General features: G+C 39.3%; 1 non-coding gene across 1 annotated transcript; it reads left to right on the top strand.

Annotated features, from left to right (window-relative positions):
- The first annotated feature begins 6,237 nt into the window (after positions 1–6,237).
- Positions 6,238–6,345, top strand: LOC130964259 (small nucleolar RNA R71). The gene has a single exon (XR_009080360.1). It is a non-coding gene; the product is annotated as a small nucleolar RNA R71 (small nucleolar RNA).
- Positions 6,346–19,087: the final 12,742 nt, after the last annotated feature.

Here is a 19,087-nt window from a genome sequence, read left to right on the forward strand (position 1 = left end):
AAAAACTTGGTGCGCTCAATACCATGGCATTACACAACTTCGCACAACTAACCAGCAAGTGCACTGGGTCGTCCAAGTAATAAACCTTACGTGAGTAAGGGTCGATCCCACGGAGATTGTTAGTATTGAAGCAAGCTATGGTCATCTTGTAAATCTTAGTCAGGCAAACTCAGATATATATGGTGATGAACGAAAATAACATAAAAGATAAAGATAGTGATACTTATGTAATTCATTGGTAGGAACTTCAGATAAGCGCATGAAGATGCCTTCCCTTCCGTCTCTCTGCTTTCCTACTGTCTTCATCCAACCCTTCTTACTCCTTTCCATGGCAAGCTCGTATAGGGTCTCACTGTTGTCAGCAGCTACCTCCCATCCTCGCAGTGAAAGCTAATGCACACACTCTGTCACAGTGCTGCCAATCACCGGTGTGGTTCCCTCCCCTACCGGAATAGAATAACTCTTTTGCGTCTGTCACTAACGCCCAGTAGGTTACAGGTTTGAAGCACGTCACAGTCATTCAATCATTGAATCCTACTCAGAATACCACAGACAAGGTTAGACCTTCCGGATTCTCTTGAATGCTGCCATCAGTTCTTGCCTATACCACGAAGACTCTGATCTCACGGAATGGTTGGCTCGTTTGTCAGGCGAGCACTCGGTTGTCAGGTGATCAACCATGCATCGTGCAATCAGGAATCCAAGAGATATTCACCAAGCCTCAAATGCTTGTAGAACAAGAGTGGTTGTCAGTCACTTTGTTCATGAGTGAGAATGGTGATGGGCGTCAATCATCACCTTCATCATGTTGAAGAACAAGTGATATCTTGGATAAAGAACAAGCGGAATTTGAATGAAAGAACAATAGTAATTGCATTAATACTCGAGGTACAGCAGAGCTCCACACCTTAATCTATGGTGTGTAGAAACTCCACCGTTGAAAATACATAAGCATAAAGTCTAGGCATGGCCGAATGGCCAGCCTCCCAATGATCTAAGAACTAAAATGTTCAAAGATGATCTAGAGATCTAAAAGTGATCAAAAAGATTTTTATACAATAGTAAAAGGTCCTACTTATAAGAAACTAGTAGCCTAGGGTGTACAGAAATGAGTAAATGACATAAAAATCCTCTTCCGGGCCCACTTGGTGTGTGCTTGGGCTGAGCAATGAAGCAATTTCGTGTAGAGACTCTTCTTGGAGTTAAACGCCAGCTTTGGTGCCAGTTTGGGCGTTTAACTCCCATTTGGGTGCCAGTTCCAGCGTTTAACGCTGGGATTCCTTGAGGTGACTTTGAACGCCGGTTTGGGCCATCAAATCTTGGGCAAAGTATGGATTATTATATATTGCTGGAAAGCCCAGGATGTCTACTTTCCAACGCCGTTGAGAGCGCGCCAATTGGGCTTCTGTAGCTCCAGAAAATCCGCTTCGAATGCAGGGAGGTCAGAATCCAACAGCATCTGCAGTCCTTTTTGGTCTCAGGATCAGATTTTTGCTCAGGTCCCTCAATTTCAGCCAGAAAATACCTGAAATCACAGAAAAACACACAAACTCATAGTAAAGTCCAGAAAAGTGAATTTTAATTAAAAACTAATAAAAATATACTAAAAACTAACTATATCATATCAAAAACATACTAAAAACAATGCCAAAAAGTATACAAATTATCCGCTCATCACAACACCAAACTTAAATTGTTGCTTGTCCTCAAGCAACTGAAAATCAAATAAGATAAAAAGAAGAGAATATGCAATGAATTCCAAAAACATCTGTGAAGATCAGTATTAATCAGATGAGCGGGGCTTTTAACTTTTTGCCTCCGAACAGTTTTGGCATCTCACTCTATCCTTTGAAATCCAGAATGGTTGGCTTCTTTAGGAACTCAGAATCCAGATAGTGTCAATGATTCTCTTAGTAAAGTATGATGATTCTTGAACATAGCTATTTATTGAGTCTTGGCTGTGGCCCAAAGCACTCTGTCTTCCAGTATTACCACCGGATACATACATGCCACACACACATAATTGGGTGAACCTTTTCAGATTGTGACTCAGCTTTGCTAAAGTCCCCAATTAGAGGTGTCCAGGGTTCTTAAGCACACTCTTATTGCCTTGGATCACAACTCTTATTCCTTTCTTTTTTTTTCGTTTTTTTTTTTTTTTGAAATGCTTTTTCTTGCTTCAAGATTCATTTTATTGATTTTTCAGATCCTCAGTAACATGTCTCCTTTTTCATCATTCTTTCAAGAGCCAACATTCATGAACCACAAATTCAAAAGACATATGCACTGTTTAAGCATACATTCAGAGAACAAAAATATTGCCACCACATCAAAATAATTAAACTATTATAAAATTCAAAATTCATGCAATTCTTTCTTTTATCAATTAGGCACGTTTTTATTGAAGAAAGGTGATGGATTCATAGGACATTCATAACTTTAAGGCATAGACACTAAGACACTAATGATCACAAGACACAAACATGGATAACCATAAGCATAAAAATCGAAAAACAGAAGAACAATAACAAGGAAATCAAAGAACGGGTCCACCTTAGTGATGGCGGCTCTTTCTTGCTCTTGAAGATCCTATGGAGTGCTTGAGCTCCTCAATGTCTCTTCCTTGTCTTTGTTGCTCCTCCCTCATGATCCTTTGATCTTCTCTAATTTCATGAAGGATGATGGAGTGTTCTTGATGCTCCACCCTCAGTTGTCCCATGTTGGAACTTAGTTCTCCTAGGGAGGTGTTTAGTTGCTCCCAATAGTTTTGTGGAGGAAAATTCATCCCTTGAGGAATCTCAGGGATCTCATGATGAGTGAGATCTCTTGTGTACTCCATCCTTTTCTTGGTGATGGGCTTGTCCTCATCAATGGGAATGTCTCCCTCTATGTCAACTCCAACTGAATAACAGAGGTGACAAATGAGATGAGGAAAGGCTAACCTTGCCAAGGTGGAGGTCTTGTCCGCCACCTTATAGAGTTCTTGGGCTATAACCTCATGAACCTCTATTTCTTCTCCAATCATGATACTATGGATCATGATGGCCCGGTCTATGGTAACTTCGGACCGGTTGCTAGTGGGGATGATTGAGCGTTGTATGAACTCTAACCATCCTCTAGCCACGGGCTTGAGGTCATGCCTTCTCAATTGGACCGGCTTTCCCCTTGAATCTTGCTTCCATTGTGCGCCCTCTTCACATATGACTGTGAGGACTTGGTCCAACCTTTGATCAAAGTTGACCCTTCTAGTGTAAGGATGCTCATCTCCTTGCATCATAGGCAAGTTGAACGCCACCCTCACACTCTCCGGACTAAAATCCAAGTATTTCCCCCGAACCATAGTGAGATAGTTCTTTGGATTCGGGTTCACACTTTGGTCATGGTTCTTTGTGATCCATGCATTGGCATAGAACTCTTGAACCATCAAGATTCCGACTTGTTGAATGGGATTGGTAAGAACTTCCCAACCTCTTCTTCGGATCTCATGGCGGATCTCCGGATATTCACCCTTTTTGAGTGAAAAGGGGACCTCGGAGATCACCTTCTTCAAGGCCACAACTTCATAGAAGTGGTCTTGATGCACCCTTGAGAGGAATCTATCCATCTCCCATGACTCGGAGGTGGAAGCTTTTGCCTTCCCTTTCCTCTTTTTAGAGGTTTCTCCGGCCTTGGATGCCATAAATGGTTATGGAAAAACGAAAAAGCAACGCTTTTACCACACCAAACTTAAAATGTTTGCTCGTCCTCGAGCAAAAGAAGAAAGAAGAAAGTAGAAGAAGAAGAAATGAAGAAGAGGGAGATGGTGGTGTATTCGGCCAAGAAGGGGGAAGAAAGGGTGTTTAGGTTGTGTGAAAATGAAGAGTTGAAGAAGGGTATTTATAGGAGAGAGGGGGGTAAAGGTTCGGCCATTATGGGTGGGTTTGGGAGGGAAAGTGGTTTGAATTTGAAGGGTGAGGTTGGTGGGGTTTTATGAAGGATGGATGTGAGTGGTGAAGAGAAAGATGGGATTTGATAGGTGAGGGGTTTTTTGGGGAAGAGGTGTTGAGGTGATTGGTGAATGGGGGAAGAAGAGAGAGAGTGATGGTAGGGTCCTGTGGGGTCCACAGATCCTGTGGTGTCAAGGAAAAGTCATCCCTGCACCAAGTGGCATCAAAATCCACGTTTTGAGCCATTTCTGGCGTTAAACGCCGGGCTGGTGCCCATTCCTGGCGTTTAACGCCAGGTTCTTGCCCTTTACTGGCGTTTAACGCCAGTCTGGTGCCCCTTTCTGGCGTTAAACGCCCAGAATGGTGCCAGACTGGGCGTTAAACGCCCAACAGCTAGCATTACTGGCGTTTGAACGCCAGTTTCTTCTCCTCCAGGGTGTGCTATTTTTCTTCCTGTTTTTCATTCTGTTTTTGCTTTTTTCATTGTTTTTGTGACTTCTTATGATCATCAACCTACAAAAAAGATAAAATAACAAAAGAAAATAATTAATTATAAAACATTGGGTTGCCTCCCAACAAGCGCTTCTTTAATGTCATTAGCTTGACAGAGGGCTCTCATGGAGCCTCAGAAATGCTCAGAACCGTGTTGAAACCTCCCAACACCAAACTTAGAGTTTGAATGTGGGGTTTCAACACCAAACTTAGAGTTTGGTTGTAGCCTCCCAACACCAAACTTAGAGTTTGGCTGTGGGGGCTCTGCTTGGCTCTGTTTTGAGAGAAGCTCTTCATGCTTCCTCTCCATGATGATAGAGGGATGTCCTTGGGCCTTAAACACCAAGGATTTTTCATTCACTTGAATGATTAACTCTCTTCTGTCAACATCAATCACAGCCTTTGCTGTGGCTAGGAAGGGTCTGCCAAGGATGATGGATTCATCCACGCACTTCCCAGTCTCTAGGACTATGAAATCAGTAGGAATGTACTGGTCTTCAACTTTAACCAGAACATCCTCTACAAGTCCATGGGCTTGTTTTCTTGAGTTGTCTGCCATCTCTAATGAGATTCTTGCAGCTTGCACCTCTAAGATTCCTAATTTCTCCATTACAGAGAGGGGCATGAGGTTCACACTTGACCCTAAGTCACACAAGGCCTTCTTGAAGGTCATGGTGCCTATGGTACAAGGTATAGAAAACTTCTCAGGATCCTGCCTCTTTTGAGGCAGTTTCTGCCTAGACAAGTCATCCAGTTCTTTGGTGAGCAAGGGAGGTTCATCCTCCCAAGTCTCATTTCCAAATAACTTGTCATTCAGTTTCATGATTGCTCCAAGGTATTTAGCAACTTGCTCTTCAGTGACATACTCATCCTCTTCAGAGGAAGAATACTCATCAGAGCTCATGAATGGCAGAAGTAAGTCCAATGGAATCTCTATGGTCTCATTTTGAGCCTCAGATTCCCATTGGAACTCATTGAGGAACTCAGAGGAGATTGGTACACGCCCACTGAGGTCTTCCTCAGTGGCGTCCTCCTCCTCTCTTTCCTCTCCATATTCGGCCATGTCTATGGCTTTGCACTCTCCTTTTGGATTTTCTTCTGTATTGCTTGGGAGAGTGCTAGGAGGGAGTTCAGTGACTTTCTTGCTCAGCTGACCCACTTGTCCTTCCAAATTTCTGATGGAGGACCTTGTTTCATTCATGAAACTTTGAGTGGTCTTTATTAGATCAGAGACCATTGTTGCTAAGTCAGAAGTATTCTGCTTAGAACTCTCTGTCTGTTGCTGAGAAGATGATGGAAAAGGCTTGTTATTGCCAAGCCGGTTTCTTCCACCATTATTATTGAAACCTTGTTGAGGTCTCTCTTGATTCTTCCATGAGAAATTGGGGTGATTTCTCCATGAAGAATTGTAGGTGTTTCCATAGGGTTCTCCTAGGTAATTCACCTCTTCCATTGAAGGGTTCTCAGGATCATAGGCTTCTTCCTCAGATGAAGCTTCCTTAGTACTGTTTGGTGCATTTTGCATTCCAGACAGACTTTGAGAAATCAAATTGACTTGTTGAGTCAATATCTTGTTCTGAGCCAATATGGCATTCAGAGTGTCAATCTCAAGAACTCCTCTCTTCTGACTAGTCCCATTGTTCACAGGATTCCTTTCAGAAGTGTACATGAATTGGTTATTTGCAACCATTTCAATCAATTCTTGAGCTTCTGCAGGCGTCTTCTTCAGATGAAGAGATCCTCCAGCAGAGCTATCCAAGGACATCTTAGATAGTTCAGAGAGACCATCATAGAAAATACCTATGATGCTCCATTCAGAAAGCATGTCTGAAGGACATCTTCTGATTAATTGTTTGTATCTTTCCCAAGCTTCATAGAGGGATTCTCCATCCTTCTGTCTGAAGGTTTGGACTTCCACTCTAAGCTTACTCCATCTTTGTGGTGGAAAGAACTTTGCCAAGAAGGCATTGACTAGCTTTTCCCAAGAGTCCAGGCTTTTTATAGGTTGAGAATCCAACCATATTCTAGCTCTGTCTCTTACAGCAAAAGGGAATAGCATCAGTCTATAGACCTCAGGGTTAACCCCATTAGTCTTGATTGTGTCACAGATTTGCAAGAATTCAGCTAAAAACTGATGAGGATCTTCCATTGGAAGTCCATGGAACTTGCAATTCTGTTGCATTAGAGAAACTAATTGAGGCTTAAGCTCAAAGTTGTTTGCTCCAATGGCAGGGATAGAGATGCTTCTCCCATAGAAGTCGGGAGTAGGTGCAGTAAAGTCACCCAGCACCTTCCTTGCATTGTTGGCATTGTTGTTGTTTTCGGCTGCCATGGGTTCTTCTTCTTTGAAGAATTCGGTCAGGTCCTCTAAAGAGAGTTGTGCTTTGGCTTCTCTTAGCTTTCTCTTCAAGGTCCTTTCGGGTTCAGGATCAGCTTCAATAAGAATGCCTTTGTCTCTGCTCCTGCTCATATGAAAGAGAAGAGAAAAAGAAAATGTGGAATCCTCTATGTCACAGTATAGAGATTCCTTGAAATGTCAGAGGAAAAGAGAAATAGAAAGAAGAAGGGGAAGAAGAATTCGAACTTTAATTAGATAAGGTTCGAATTGTGCATTTAGAAGGAGTGGTACTCCATAAATAGAAGGATGTGAGAAGGAGGGAAGAGGATTTTCGAAAATTCAATTAAAAGATTTTGAAAACATTTTGAAAATTTGATTGATAATTTTCGAAAATTGAAAGTGGAAGAGAAATCAAGTGATTTTTGAAAAAGATTTTGAAATTAGAAACTAAAAAGATTTGATTGAAAACTAATTTGAAAAAGATATGATAAAAAAAATATGGTTGAAAGGTTATTGTCTTAAAAAGATGTGATTGAGAAGATATGATTTGAAAACCATTTTAAAAGATATGTTTTGAAAATTATTTTAAAAGATTTGATTTGGAAAATTAATGACTTGCCTAACAAGAAAAGATATGATTCAAACATAAAACCTTCCTTAACAGAAAAGGCAAAAAAATGTTCAATCAAATCATTAATTGTTAGTAAGTATCTTTGAAAGGAAAGAAATTAATTTTGAAAACATTTGAGTGAAAAGATTTGATTTGAAAAAGATTTGATTTTGAAAAACTTGAAAAAAATTGATTTGAAAACAAAATCTTCCCCCTAGCACCATCCTGGCGTTAAACGCCCAGAATGGTATCCATTCTGGCGTTTAACGCCCAAAATGCACCCTTTTTGGGCGTTAAACGCCCAACCAGGTACCCTGGCTGGCGTTTAAACGCCAGTCTGCCTTCTTCACTGGGCATTTTTGAATGCTCAGCTTTTTCTGTATAATTCCTCTGCAGCGTGTTCTGAATCTTCAATCCCTTGTATCATTGACTTGAAAAGACACAAATTAAAAATATTTTTGGATTTTTAATAATTAAAATGCAACAAGAATCAAATAACCATGCATGCAAGACACCAAACTTAGCAGTTTGTATACTACTGACACTAATGAACTGAAAATGCATATGAGACACACAAAATACTCAAGTCAATAGAATTCAAAGATCAGAGCGAGTGAATCATCAAGAACATCTTGAAGATCACTAAGACATATGGATGCATGCAGTTGACACCAAACTTAGGATGAGACACTAGACTCAAACAAGAAATATTTTTGAATTTTATGATTTTTTTTTATTTTTTAATTTTTTTGTGTTTTTCGAAAATTAAGTGGAAAAAGAAGGTATCAAAATTCTTAATGAGAATTCCAGGAATCAGTGCAATGCTAGTCTAAGACTCCGGTCCAGGAATTAGACATGGCTTCACAGCCAGCCAAGCTTCCAAAGAAAGCTTCGGTCCAAAACACTAGACATGACCAAAGGTCAGCCAAGCCTTAGCAAATCACTGCTCCAAAAGCAAGATTGATACGAAATCAACAAGCTCTTGTGGTGATAAGTTGAAACCTCGGTCCAATCAGATTAGACATGGCTTCTCAGCCAGCCAGATTTCAACAAATCATCATGAAACTCTAGAATTCATCTTCAAGAATTTCGAAAAAAAATACCTAATCTAAGCAACAAGATGAACCGTCAGTTGTCCAGCCTGAACAATCCCGGGCAATAACACCAAAAATTTGATGTTGTTGCCGGATCTTGGCACTGATGTTACCAAAGGCTTGCTCAAAACTAGAACAATCCCCGGCAACGGCGCCAAAAACTTGGTGCGCGAAATTGTGAACTATGCTTTTTCACAACTCTCATAATCCCTGGTAATGGCTCCAAAAACTTGGTGCGCTCAATACCATGGCATTACACAACTTCGCACAACTAACCAGCAAGTGCACTGGGTCGTCCAAGTAATAAACCTTACGTGAGTAAGGGTCGATCCCACGGAGATTGTTAGTATTGAAGCAAGCTATGGTCATCTTGTAAATCTTAGTCAGGCAAACTCAGATATATATGGTGATGAACGAAAATAACATAAAAGATAAAGATAGTGATACTTATGTAATTCATTGGTAGGAACTTCAGATAAGCGCATGAAGATGCCTTCCCTTCCGTCTCTCTGCTTTCCTACTGTCTTCATCCAACCCTTCTTACTCCTTTCCATGGCAAGCTCGTATAGGGTCTCACTGTTGTCAGCAGCTACCTCCCATCCTCGCAGTGAAAGCTAATGCACACACTCTGTCACAGTGCTGCCAATTACCGGTGTGGTTCCCTCCCCTACCGGAATAGAATAACTCTTTTGCGTCTGTCACTAACGCCCAGTAGGTTACAGGTTTGAAGCACGTCACAGTCATTCAATCATTGAATCCTACTCAGAATACCACAGACAAGGTTAGACCTTCCGGATTCTCTTGAATGCTGCCATCAGTTCTTGCCTATACCACGAAGACTCTGATCTCACGGAATGGTTGGCTCGTTTGTCAGGCGAGCACTCGGTTGTCAGGCGATCAACCATGCATCGTGCAATCAGGAATCCAAGAGATATTCACCAAGCCTCAAATGCTTGTAGAACAAGAGTGGTTGTCAGTCACTTTGTTCATGAGTGAGAATGGTGATGGGCGTCAATCATCACCTTCATCATGTTGAAGAACAAGTGATATCTTGGATAAAGAACAAGCGGAATTTGAATGAAAGAACAATAGTAATTGCATTAATACTCGAGGTACAGCAGAGCTCCACACCTTAATCTATAGTGTGTAGAAACTCCACCGTTGAAAATACATAAGCATAAGGACTAGGCATGGCCGAATGGCCAGCCTCCCAATGATCTAAGAACTAAAATGTTCAAAGATGATCTAGAGATCTAAAAGTGATCAAAAAGATTTTTATACAATAGTAAAAGGTCCTACTTATAAGAAACTAGTAGCCTAGGGTGTACAGAAATGAGTAAATGACATAAAAATCCTCTTCCGGGCCCACTTGGTGTGTGCTTGGGCTGAGCAATGAAGCAATTTCGTGTAGAGACTCTTCTTGGAGTTAAACGCTAGCTTTGGTGCCAGTTTGGGCGTTTAACTCCCATTTGGGTGCCAGTTCCAGCGTTTAACGCTGGGATTCCTTGAGGTGACTTTGAACGCCGGTTTGGGCCATCAAATCTTGGGCAAAGTATGGATTATTATATATTGCTGGAAAGCCCAGGATGTCTACTTTCCAACGCCATTGAGAGCGCGCCAATTGGGCTTCTGTAGCTCCAGAAAATCCGCTTCGAATGCAGGGAGGTCAGAATCCAACAGCATCTGCAGTCCTTTTTGGTCTCAGGATCAGATTTTTGCTCAGGTCCCTCAATTTCAGCCAGAAAATACCTGAAATCACAGAAAAACACACAAACTCATAGTAAAGTCCAGAAAAGTGAATTTTAATTAAAAACTAATAAAAATATACTAAAAACTAACTATATCATATAAAAAACATACTAAAAACAATGCCAAAAAGTATACAAATTATCCGCTCATCAGAGGGCGAGGGAAAAGTAACTAATACAATATAAAACATCATTTAAAATAAAAAGGAAATAACTAAGCTCTTCCGAACCTCGTCGTCCATAACCTGAAAAGAGGAAAGACCTGTAGGAGAGTGAGAACATCGTTCTCGAAATGGTTCTCAGTAGAGGGTTTTTGAGAATTACTATAATAGGATACGTGAAGATAAAACTCTTTTAAAAGCATAGTGATTAGTAACCGTCTCATGCATCCTTTTAAAACCCAAAGATTTACCATTAAAAATCTGAATTCTTTCTAAAAGAGGAAATTGTTTATTTCTTCAAAATTCAAAAGCCTTTTAAAGGGTTTTTCCTAACAGTATGAATGCCCAACCTGTTTCAAGCATAGGTTCATTAAGTCTATACTGAACCAATTCAATTTTTCATACTTTTCTAACCAGAAACACAAACCAAACATGGCCTTCACCCACCTTATGATCAACCACAGCCCTAGGCCCAAACAATCCTAACAACAACCAATCCACCATAATCCAACAAAGTTTCAATCGCAAACACAAGTAAGAAGGTTCAAATACAATCAAGCAGTTACATCAAGTAGAGCAATTAGCAATTAAACATAAATAATCACATAGGCATACCAATTATAATATGCACACCCAAACAATATCACATAGACGCATATACTAAATGCTTGCCCTATGACTGATGATATCATCTGTCGGTTATATAGCCAACCCGACACGTCTTGGTAGCTAACCATGGACTGAAACATCCATGCAGAGCAAGTGGGTTTGAGCTACAACCCCCTTACTACTACCCGCTTAACCCAGAGCCAGTAGAATAACCACTACTGCGGCTACTACCCAAACGGGTGTTTAAAAGCTTAACCTAGAGCAAGTGGGATGAACCACAACCCTTGCTACTACCCAGGCATCACAATCACTGACCTGGAACAAGCGAGATGAACCACCATCCTTGCTACTACCCAGGTTTCTCAAATATTGACCTAGAGCAAGCGTCACGAACCACCATCCTTGTTAATACCCAGGTACCTCAAACATACATTCGTTTATGCCATATATCACTTTCTCCTCAAATCACTTTACCTTGAAACTAAAAGTCCTTTCTCTTTATAGCATTCTTTCCTACACCATCTAATTTTTCCCAACCAACCTCAAAATCATTTCATTCTTAAACCATCTGTTTAACCACTTTAAATTAGGAATTATTAATTAATTACCACCACAATGTCTCAAGATTTTGCGGGAGAATCTACTAAAGTTTAATTTCTTAAATTCATTAAAGATCCTTAAAAATCATTATTTTCCTAATTTGAATCCAAATCAAATCATAGAAATCAGAAGTCCTAAACAATTTTCAAAGCTGAAACACTTAGAACAAAACCAGCCCATTCAAATCAAAACAACCTTCAAGTTCACTTTTAAAACCAATTCTCTGACTTCTTCCAAAACGTCACAAACAGAGTTACTCAATCAAAGTCCAATTTCCTTTAAATCTACTAATACTCCTCCAATTGAAATCCTTAAGTCAAATTCAAAAACATAGACCCTTTTCTCATTTAAAAAAGCCTTAAGACATAAGTTTCTTCGAAATGGCTTGCTCCGAAAAGAGATATAATATTTTTCTCAAGAAAATAAGACTAAATTATAATTTTCAATTCAATAATTCATTTCAAAACATGGTCCATCACTTTCTTGAATAATTCAAATAAAATAGTAAAAGTCTTAAACTCATAATTTTTCAAATAATATTTCAATAAAATCTCGGATTTTATAGGAATTTCGGCAGCATTTCTCCTAAAACTTGGACTTTGCCACCCTTTCTGAGTCCTAACCAAACCATTCCATAACCCTTTCCAATGGGTTCAAAACCAAATCAGTTTAAAATCAAGCTGATTCCAAAAATTCATATCATTTTTGTATCTCAAGGAAATCAATTCACAATCAAATCATTTTTAACGAACGAAACTCATTTTCAAAACTTTAAAGAATTAATTTAACAAAATCAAACAATAATCCAATCAAACAATAGTCATATTCATCCCAAAATAGCCAGACAATACGTAAGACTTACATAATCACCAAAAATTATATTTATCACATCCATATCCATTTATAACAATTCCAAAATATAAAATAAGCTTTTTAGAAAAACACCCCTACCTTGATAAGTCAAAACCATAACCCAAACGCGTCAACCAAACTCTTTTCTCTCAGCCCGAAAAATAACTGCGTCAACTCCAACTAGATTTCGCAGCGGCAACAACCACAAAGTCACCAGCCAACAATAGTAACTCCACCCTGAGATATTATTGTCGCGTAAAACTCAATAATCTATAACAGAACAGCAACTGAAAGAGTTCGGAACAAGGAACGACTTACTGGGCTTACGAATAATTGAGAAAGCGGAGCAACAGCAGCTTCGGTGACGACACAGCACCTTGATGCCACATGCAACAGCCATTGAACTTAGCACGTAAGACTCAGAACTCGACCCGAGAAAACTGTGGTTCCACCGGCGGTTTCTGGCGGTCAGAAAGGTGACACAAAGTTTTGATGGTGACTGGGTAGTGATGAACGGTGGCGCAACAGCCACCTAGACGCGACGACGGCGACGGCAACTCTGTGACGCTCCCATTCGCGCATCCTCTACCTCCTCCGTTTGCGATTCCAACGGCGGCGGCAAGGATGGGTTTGGCGGCAAGGCAGTTCCTTCCTCTCTCGCACGCATCACCCTCTTTCGTCAGTCTCTCTCTCTCTCTCTCTTTTCGCGAACTCAAGGACCATGGCTACGCAGTGAGGATGAATGGTGATGACCCCTCCGCGAACCCCATCTCCGGTGCATCTCTCTTCCCCGAGGTGTAGCTGGCAGCGATGCAGGTGACGGGTTCGGCGGTGACCAACTGGCGGTGGCTCCCTCACACCCCTCTCCCCCCTATCTTATTTTCTCTTGGCTTTCTTTCTTTCTTTTTTTTTTTTTGTTTTCTGAAGCTACAAAGTGGGTGTTTGGGGAAGGGAGTGGCAGCTGGTAGTGTTAGGAGGGTTAGGGTAGGAAAATTAGGGTTTTGTGTGTGTGTTAAAATTGGGATTAAGGTTATTTGGGGATTTTAGGGATTAAGATAAGGTAGTAATTTTTTAATAAAAATAAAAGTATAGAGTAATAATCTAAATTCAAATTAATATATAATAATCTTTGAAATACCATTTTATTATCAACTTGAAATATATTTTCGAATAAATACTAATTCAATGGAAATTGATGATAATTAGATTAGTTTCCTTTTATTTATAAAATAAGGTTAAAAAATCTAAATATTTAAAATTAAGGTATATAAAGTATTCACTATTTTTTCAATTATAAGAACTCTAAATAATAAATAAGAATTTATTCAACTTATATATAAAAATCTCTAAAAATATAATCATAAATAAATATAATAGATCATAAATAATTTATTAATAACTTTTCAGAATTCAGGGTCTTACATCCTACCCCACTTATTCAAAATTTCGTCCTAAAAAATTAACTTAATACACAAAATACTAAAATAGTTTCGAATACTTTACTTTTGTATACTTTAAAAAGCAGGGGTCTTGTCATATATTTAATTTTCCAAAAATAGGCCTTGTAACTTGAATATACATATAAGGAAGAAAATATGTGGTACAAGGCAGAAGATACAGGATAGGTGCGTTGCAAAAAGGTTATATGGGTTCAAGACTTTGTAAAATCTCAGACAAACACATTAGGGTGAAAGCTTTTCAAGATAGGCATTCGCAAAAGTAAGGCGATAGTTAAAGTGGCCAAAGGTTACAAGGCAGGCTGGTATTAAAACGACGGGTATAATGTTTGCACACTGGTCTCGTGCCAACTTCAGAACTGCAACTTCCCAATTCCATTAATTACTATACAACCCCATAACCCGCCACAAGTCTAACATCAGCAAACTCCTTCGCGAGAACCGAACTTCCACAACTTCTCGTAACATTGTACACTTACTGCTTCACCTTTCCACGTTCACAAACAGCATTCTAAAGAAACTAACGTTTCTCTTGCTATGCCTAAAGGTCATACGTGACTCTAAAGTAATCCTCAAGTTTATTCAAAAGAATACAAGACCAGAGAAAAAAGGACAAGTGACAAGGACAACATCCACAAGAGTTTGAGAGAATTATTAAAATTACAAGCGGATGAGGAGGTAATAACATTGAAGGGTGTTGGAAGGAAATTCGATTGACAACCTTGAGAGTTACAAAACAATACAGCGGTTTTAAACAAATTCAAACTGAGTGAAAGGGTATGAGGTTTATAGAAAAGAAAATCCAAAGCCAATAATTACGCTCACAAGGTTTTAAAAGTATGGTTTAAAAATATCTTCTAATACATTGAATATAAGGAATGAAAACTCAAGAAAAATTATCTCATGTTCTAAAAGAAATGTATGCAACAAATATTTTGTAAAAGAACGACAAAATCAGGTATCAAGACTGCAATATGGTTGAAAGAAAATTAAGTTGCATTTAGTCAAAATAGTTTCCAAGTTAAATACAGAATAGGTGATTGATAAACCACTATTTTATGGTTTATATTGTGTTTAAATATGTGGTTTTATCATGATCCTTACCCACTTATTCATTAATTTAGCATGCATTTATATTTCTTTCCTGAAATTATTACATGGTTGAAAACTGCTTCCTAGAGACTTTTTTATTATGCATTTTAGTTCTCCTTTATCCCATTCGATGCCGTGATCTGTGTGTTAAGTGTTTCAGGCTTTATAGGGCATGGGTGAGTTGGAGATTGGAAAAGAAGCTAGCAAAAATAGAAGGAACACAAGAAATTGAGGAGATAACCAGCGAGAAGTGACGCGGCCACATGGCTTACACGTTCGCGCGAAAAAGGAGAAATCGCAGTGACACAGCCGCATGGCTCACGCGACCGCGTGGAATGGAAAAGCACAAATGACGCGGAGGCGTGGACGACGCGAACGCATGGCTCACGCGTTCGCGTGACGTGCGCGATCTGCAGAATCTGCAGATTCTGCTAGGGGCGATTTTGGGCCCTATTTTGACCCAGTTTTCGGCCCAGAACAGCAGACTAGAACCAGAGAACGTGCAGAAACCAGAGACAACATTCATTCTACACAGTTTTAGTTTTAGATCTAGTTTTTACTCCTCCTCTAGGTTTTTCTCTCTACACATTGATAATTTTAGGATTTTATTTTTCTCTCACTTTTTGCATTGGGATATTAAGAAAAGTTATTACCTCATCAAGACTTCGTCATTCTAGTTCGTTCTCTTTACTTGGCTTTACTCTTCCATGTCCTTTACTTTGTTAATTTTACCATTGGAACATTATTAGGATTTATCTAATACAAGGATTACTTCTATTTTTATTTGTTTATTTTGATTTTATTTACAATGTCTCTCTTTAATTCCTTTTCATATGTTATGAATTTTACATTCTCAATGAGTGAGAAGTTTCCCAACTTGATAGGGAGTTGATTGAAAGGAACCAATTGAGTTGGAAGGCTTGAAAGAAAAATTGTAATTGGGTTATTGTTGGTTTGCCCTCTAGTCACTAACATCAACCCCTTTTAATTAAGTGGGTTGCAACTTGTGAACGGGCATAGCATCCCAACTTGTTTGACTTTTCCTTACCTAGTAAGAGATAACTAAACAGGATAACCTTTGATTATCAATTAATCTAGAGAGAAATCCAACAATAGCGGAACTTCCAACTAATCAACTCCCAATCAAGGCTTTTATTTACATTATTCAAATTCTCCAATTTTATTTCCTGTTTACTCAACTCAAACCTTTTTGAAAACCTCTGATTAATAAAATAGCATACTTTTCTGCAACTCGTTGGGAGACGACCTGGGATTTATACTCCCAGTATTTTATAATTTAAATTTCTGTGACACCTTTCTAAATTGATAAGTGGATTTGTGGTGAGTTAAGAACTATACTTGCAACGTACACATTTTAATAATTTTTAATTCACCAATTTCTGCCGCATCAATTTTTGGCGCCGTTGCCGGGGAGTTGCAACAGTGTGTTAATTTATTGATTGGTATTTATTTTTTATTGCAATTTTTTTCTTTTTATTCTATCACTATGAACTGTACGTTTCTTTCGTTAAATGATGCGTTCGCTTCCTGATCCAAGCTTGCTAGCATTTGACCCTGAAATTGAAAGAACTCTTTCACATATAAGGCGAGTGATGAGCGGATAATTTATACGCTTTTTGGCATTATTTTTAGTATGTTTTTAGTATATTTTAGTTAGTTTTTATTATATTTTTATTAATTTTTAGTTAAAATTTACTTTTCTGGACTTTACTATGAGTTTGTGTGTTTTTCTGTAATTTCAGGTATTTTCTGGCTGAAATTGAGGGTCCTGAGCAAAAATCTGATTCAGAGGCTGAAAAGGACTGCAGATGCTGTTGGATTCTGACCTCCCTGCACTCGAAGTGGATTTTCTGGAGCTACAGAAGCCTAATTGGCACGCTCTCAACGGCATTAGAAAGTAGACATCCTGGGCTTTCCAGCAATTTATAATAGTCCATACTTTGCCCGAGATTTGATGGCCCAAACCGGCGTTGGAATTCAGCTTCAGAATTCCCAGTGTTTAACGCTGGAACTGGCATAAAAATTGGAGTTAAACGCCCAAACTGGCATAAAAGCTGGCGTTTAACTCCAGAAAGAGTCTCTACACGAAAATGCTTCAATGCTCAGCCCAAGCACACACCAAGTGGGCCCGGAAGTGGATTTTTCTGCCATTTACTCAATTCTGTAAACCCTAGGTTACTAGTTCACTATTAATAGGATCTTTTGACATTGTATCTGGACCTGATGACACTTTACACATTTCTCATTGTATCTTCTACGGCATGAGTCTCTGAACCCCATGGTTGGGGGTGAGGAGCTCTGCTGTGTCTTGATGGATTAATGCAATTACTACTGTTTTTCATTCAATCATGCTTGCTTCTATTCTAAGATATCACTTGTTCCTAAACCTGATGAATGTGATTATCCATGACATTCATCATCATTCTCAACTATGAACGTGTGCCTGACAACCACCTCCGTTCTACCTTAGATTGAGTAGATATCTCTTGGATTCTTTAATCGGAATCTTCGTGGTATAAGCTAGAATTGATGGCGGCATTCAAGAGAATCCGAAAGGTCTAAACCTTGTCTGTGGTATTCTGAGTAGGATTCAATGATTGAATGACTGTGACGAGCCTCAAACTCGCGATTGTGGGGCGTTAGTGACAGACGCAAAAGAATCACTGGATTCTATTCCGACATGATCGAGAACCGACAGCTAGATAGCCGTGCCGTGACAGGGTGCGTTGAACATTTCCACTGAGAGGATGGGAGGTAGCCATTGACAACAGTGAAACCCTACATACAGCTTGCCATGGAAGGAGCCTTGCGTGTTTGAAGAAGAAGACAGTAGGAAAGCAGAGGTTCAAAAGACAGAGCATCTCCAAAACCTCAACCTATTCTCCATTACTGCAAAACAAGTACTTATTTCATGTTCTTTTGCTTTTCACAATCAATCCTGATAATTTTTGATATCCTGACTAAGAGTTACAAGATAACCATAGCTTGCTTCAAGCCGACAATCTTCGTGGGATCGACCCTTACTCACGTAAGGTATTACTTGGACGACCCAGTGCACTTGCTGGTTAGTTGTGCGGGATTGCAAAAGTGTGATTGCAATTTCGTGCACCAAGTTTTTGGCGCCGTTGCCGGGGATTGTTCGAGTTTGGACAACTGACGGTCTATCTTGTTGCTTAGATTAGGACTGTTTTAATTTTGTTGGTTTAGAGTCTTTTATTTTAGTGTAGTTTCATATTTTAAGTTTGGTGTCAATTGCATGCTTTTGTTTTTCTTTTAATTTTCGAATTTGCATGTCCTTAGTCCCTTTTTGATCTTTTAAAAATTCTAAGTTTGGTGTCCTCTTTGTGTTTTTCTTTAGGTTTTCGAAAATTCATGTTTGATTTTCTGAAAAATTTTTAGTTTGGTGTCCCTTTGTTGTTTTTATCTTTCCTCTTTTCAAAAAATTATATATACATATATATCTTGATTACTATTCACATCAATTCCCTTTTCTCCATCATGGACATAAGTGGGAATGAACAGTCCAAAAGGACTCTGGGGTCATATGCTAACCCCATTACAGCTGCATATGGGAGTAGCATCTGTATACCTCCCATCAAAGCAAGCAGCTTTGAGCTAAACCCTCAACTCATTATCATGGTGCAGCAAAATTGCCAGTATTCCGGTCTTCCACAGGAAGAACCTACTGAGTTTCTGGCACAATTCTTACAACTTGCTGACACAGTACATGATAAAGAGGTGGATCAGGATGTCTACAGATTATTACTGTTTCCATTTGCTGTAAAAGATCAAGCTAAGAGGTGGTTAAATAACCAACCTACAGCAAGCATAAAGACATGGAAACAGTTATCAGACAAATTCCTGAATCAATTTTACCCTCCAAAAAGGATGACACAGCTAAGGCTGGACATCCAAGGCTTTAAACAAGAGGATAATGAATCCCTTTATAATGCCTGGGAGAGGTATAGAGGTATGCTAAGAAAATGCCCCTCTGAAATGTTTTCAGAGTGGGTACAGTTAGACATCTTCTACTATGGGCTTACAGAAAAAGCTCAGATGTCTCTAGAATACTCAGCTGGTGGATCTA

This window comes from Arachis stenosperma, chromosome 2 (assembly GCF_014773155.1).
Source record: "Arachis stenosperma cultivar V10309 chromosome 2, arast.V10309.gnm1.PFL2, whole genome shotgun sequence".
NCBI classification, from domain to species: domain Eukaryota; kingdom Viridiplantae; phylum Streptophyta; class Magnoliopsida; order Fabales; family Fabaceae; genus Arachis; species Arachis stenosperma.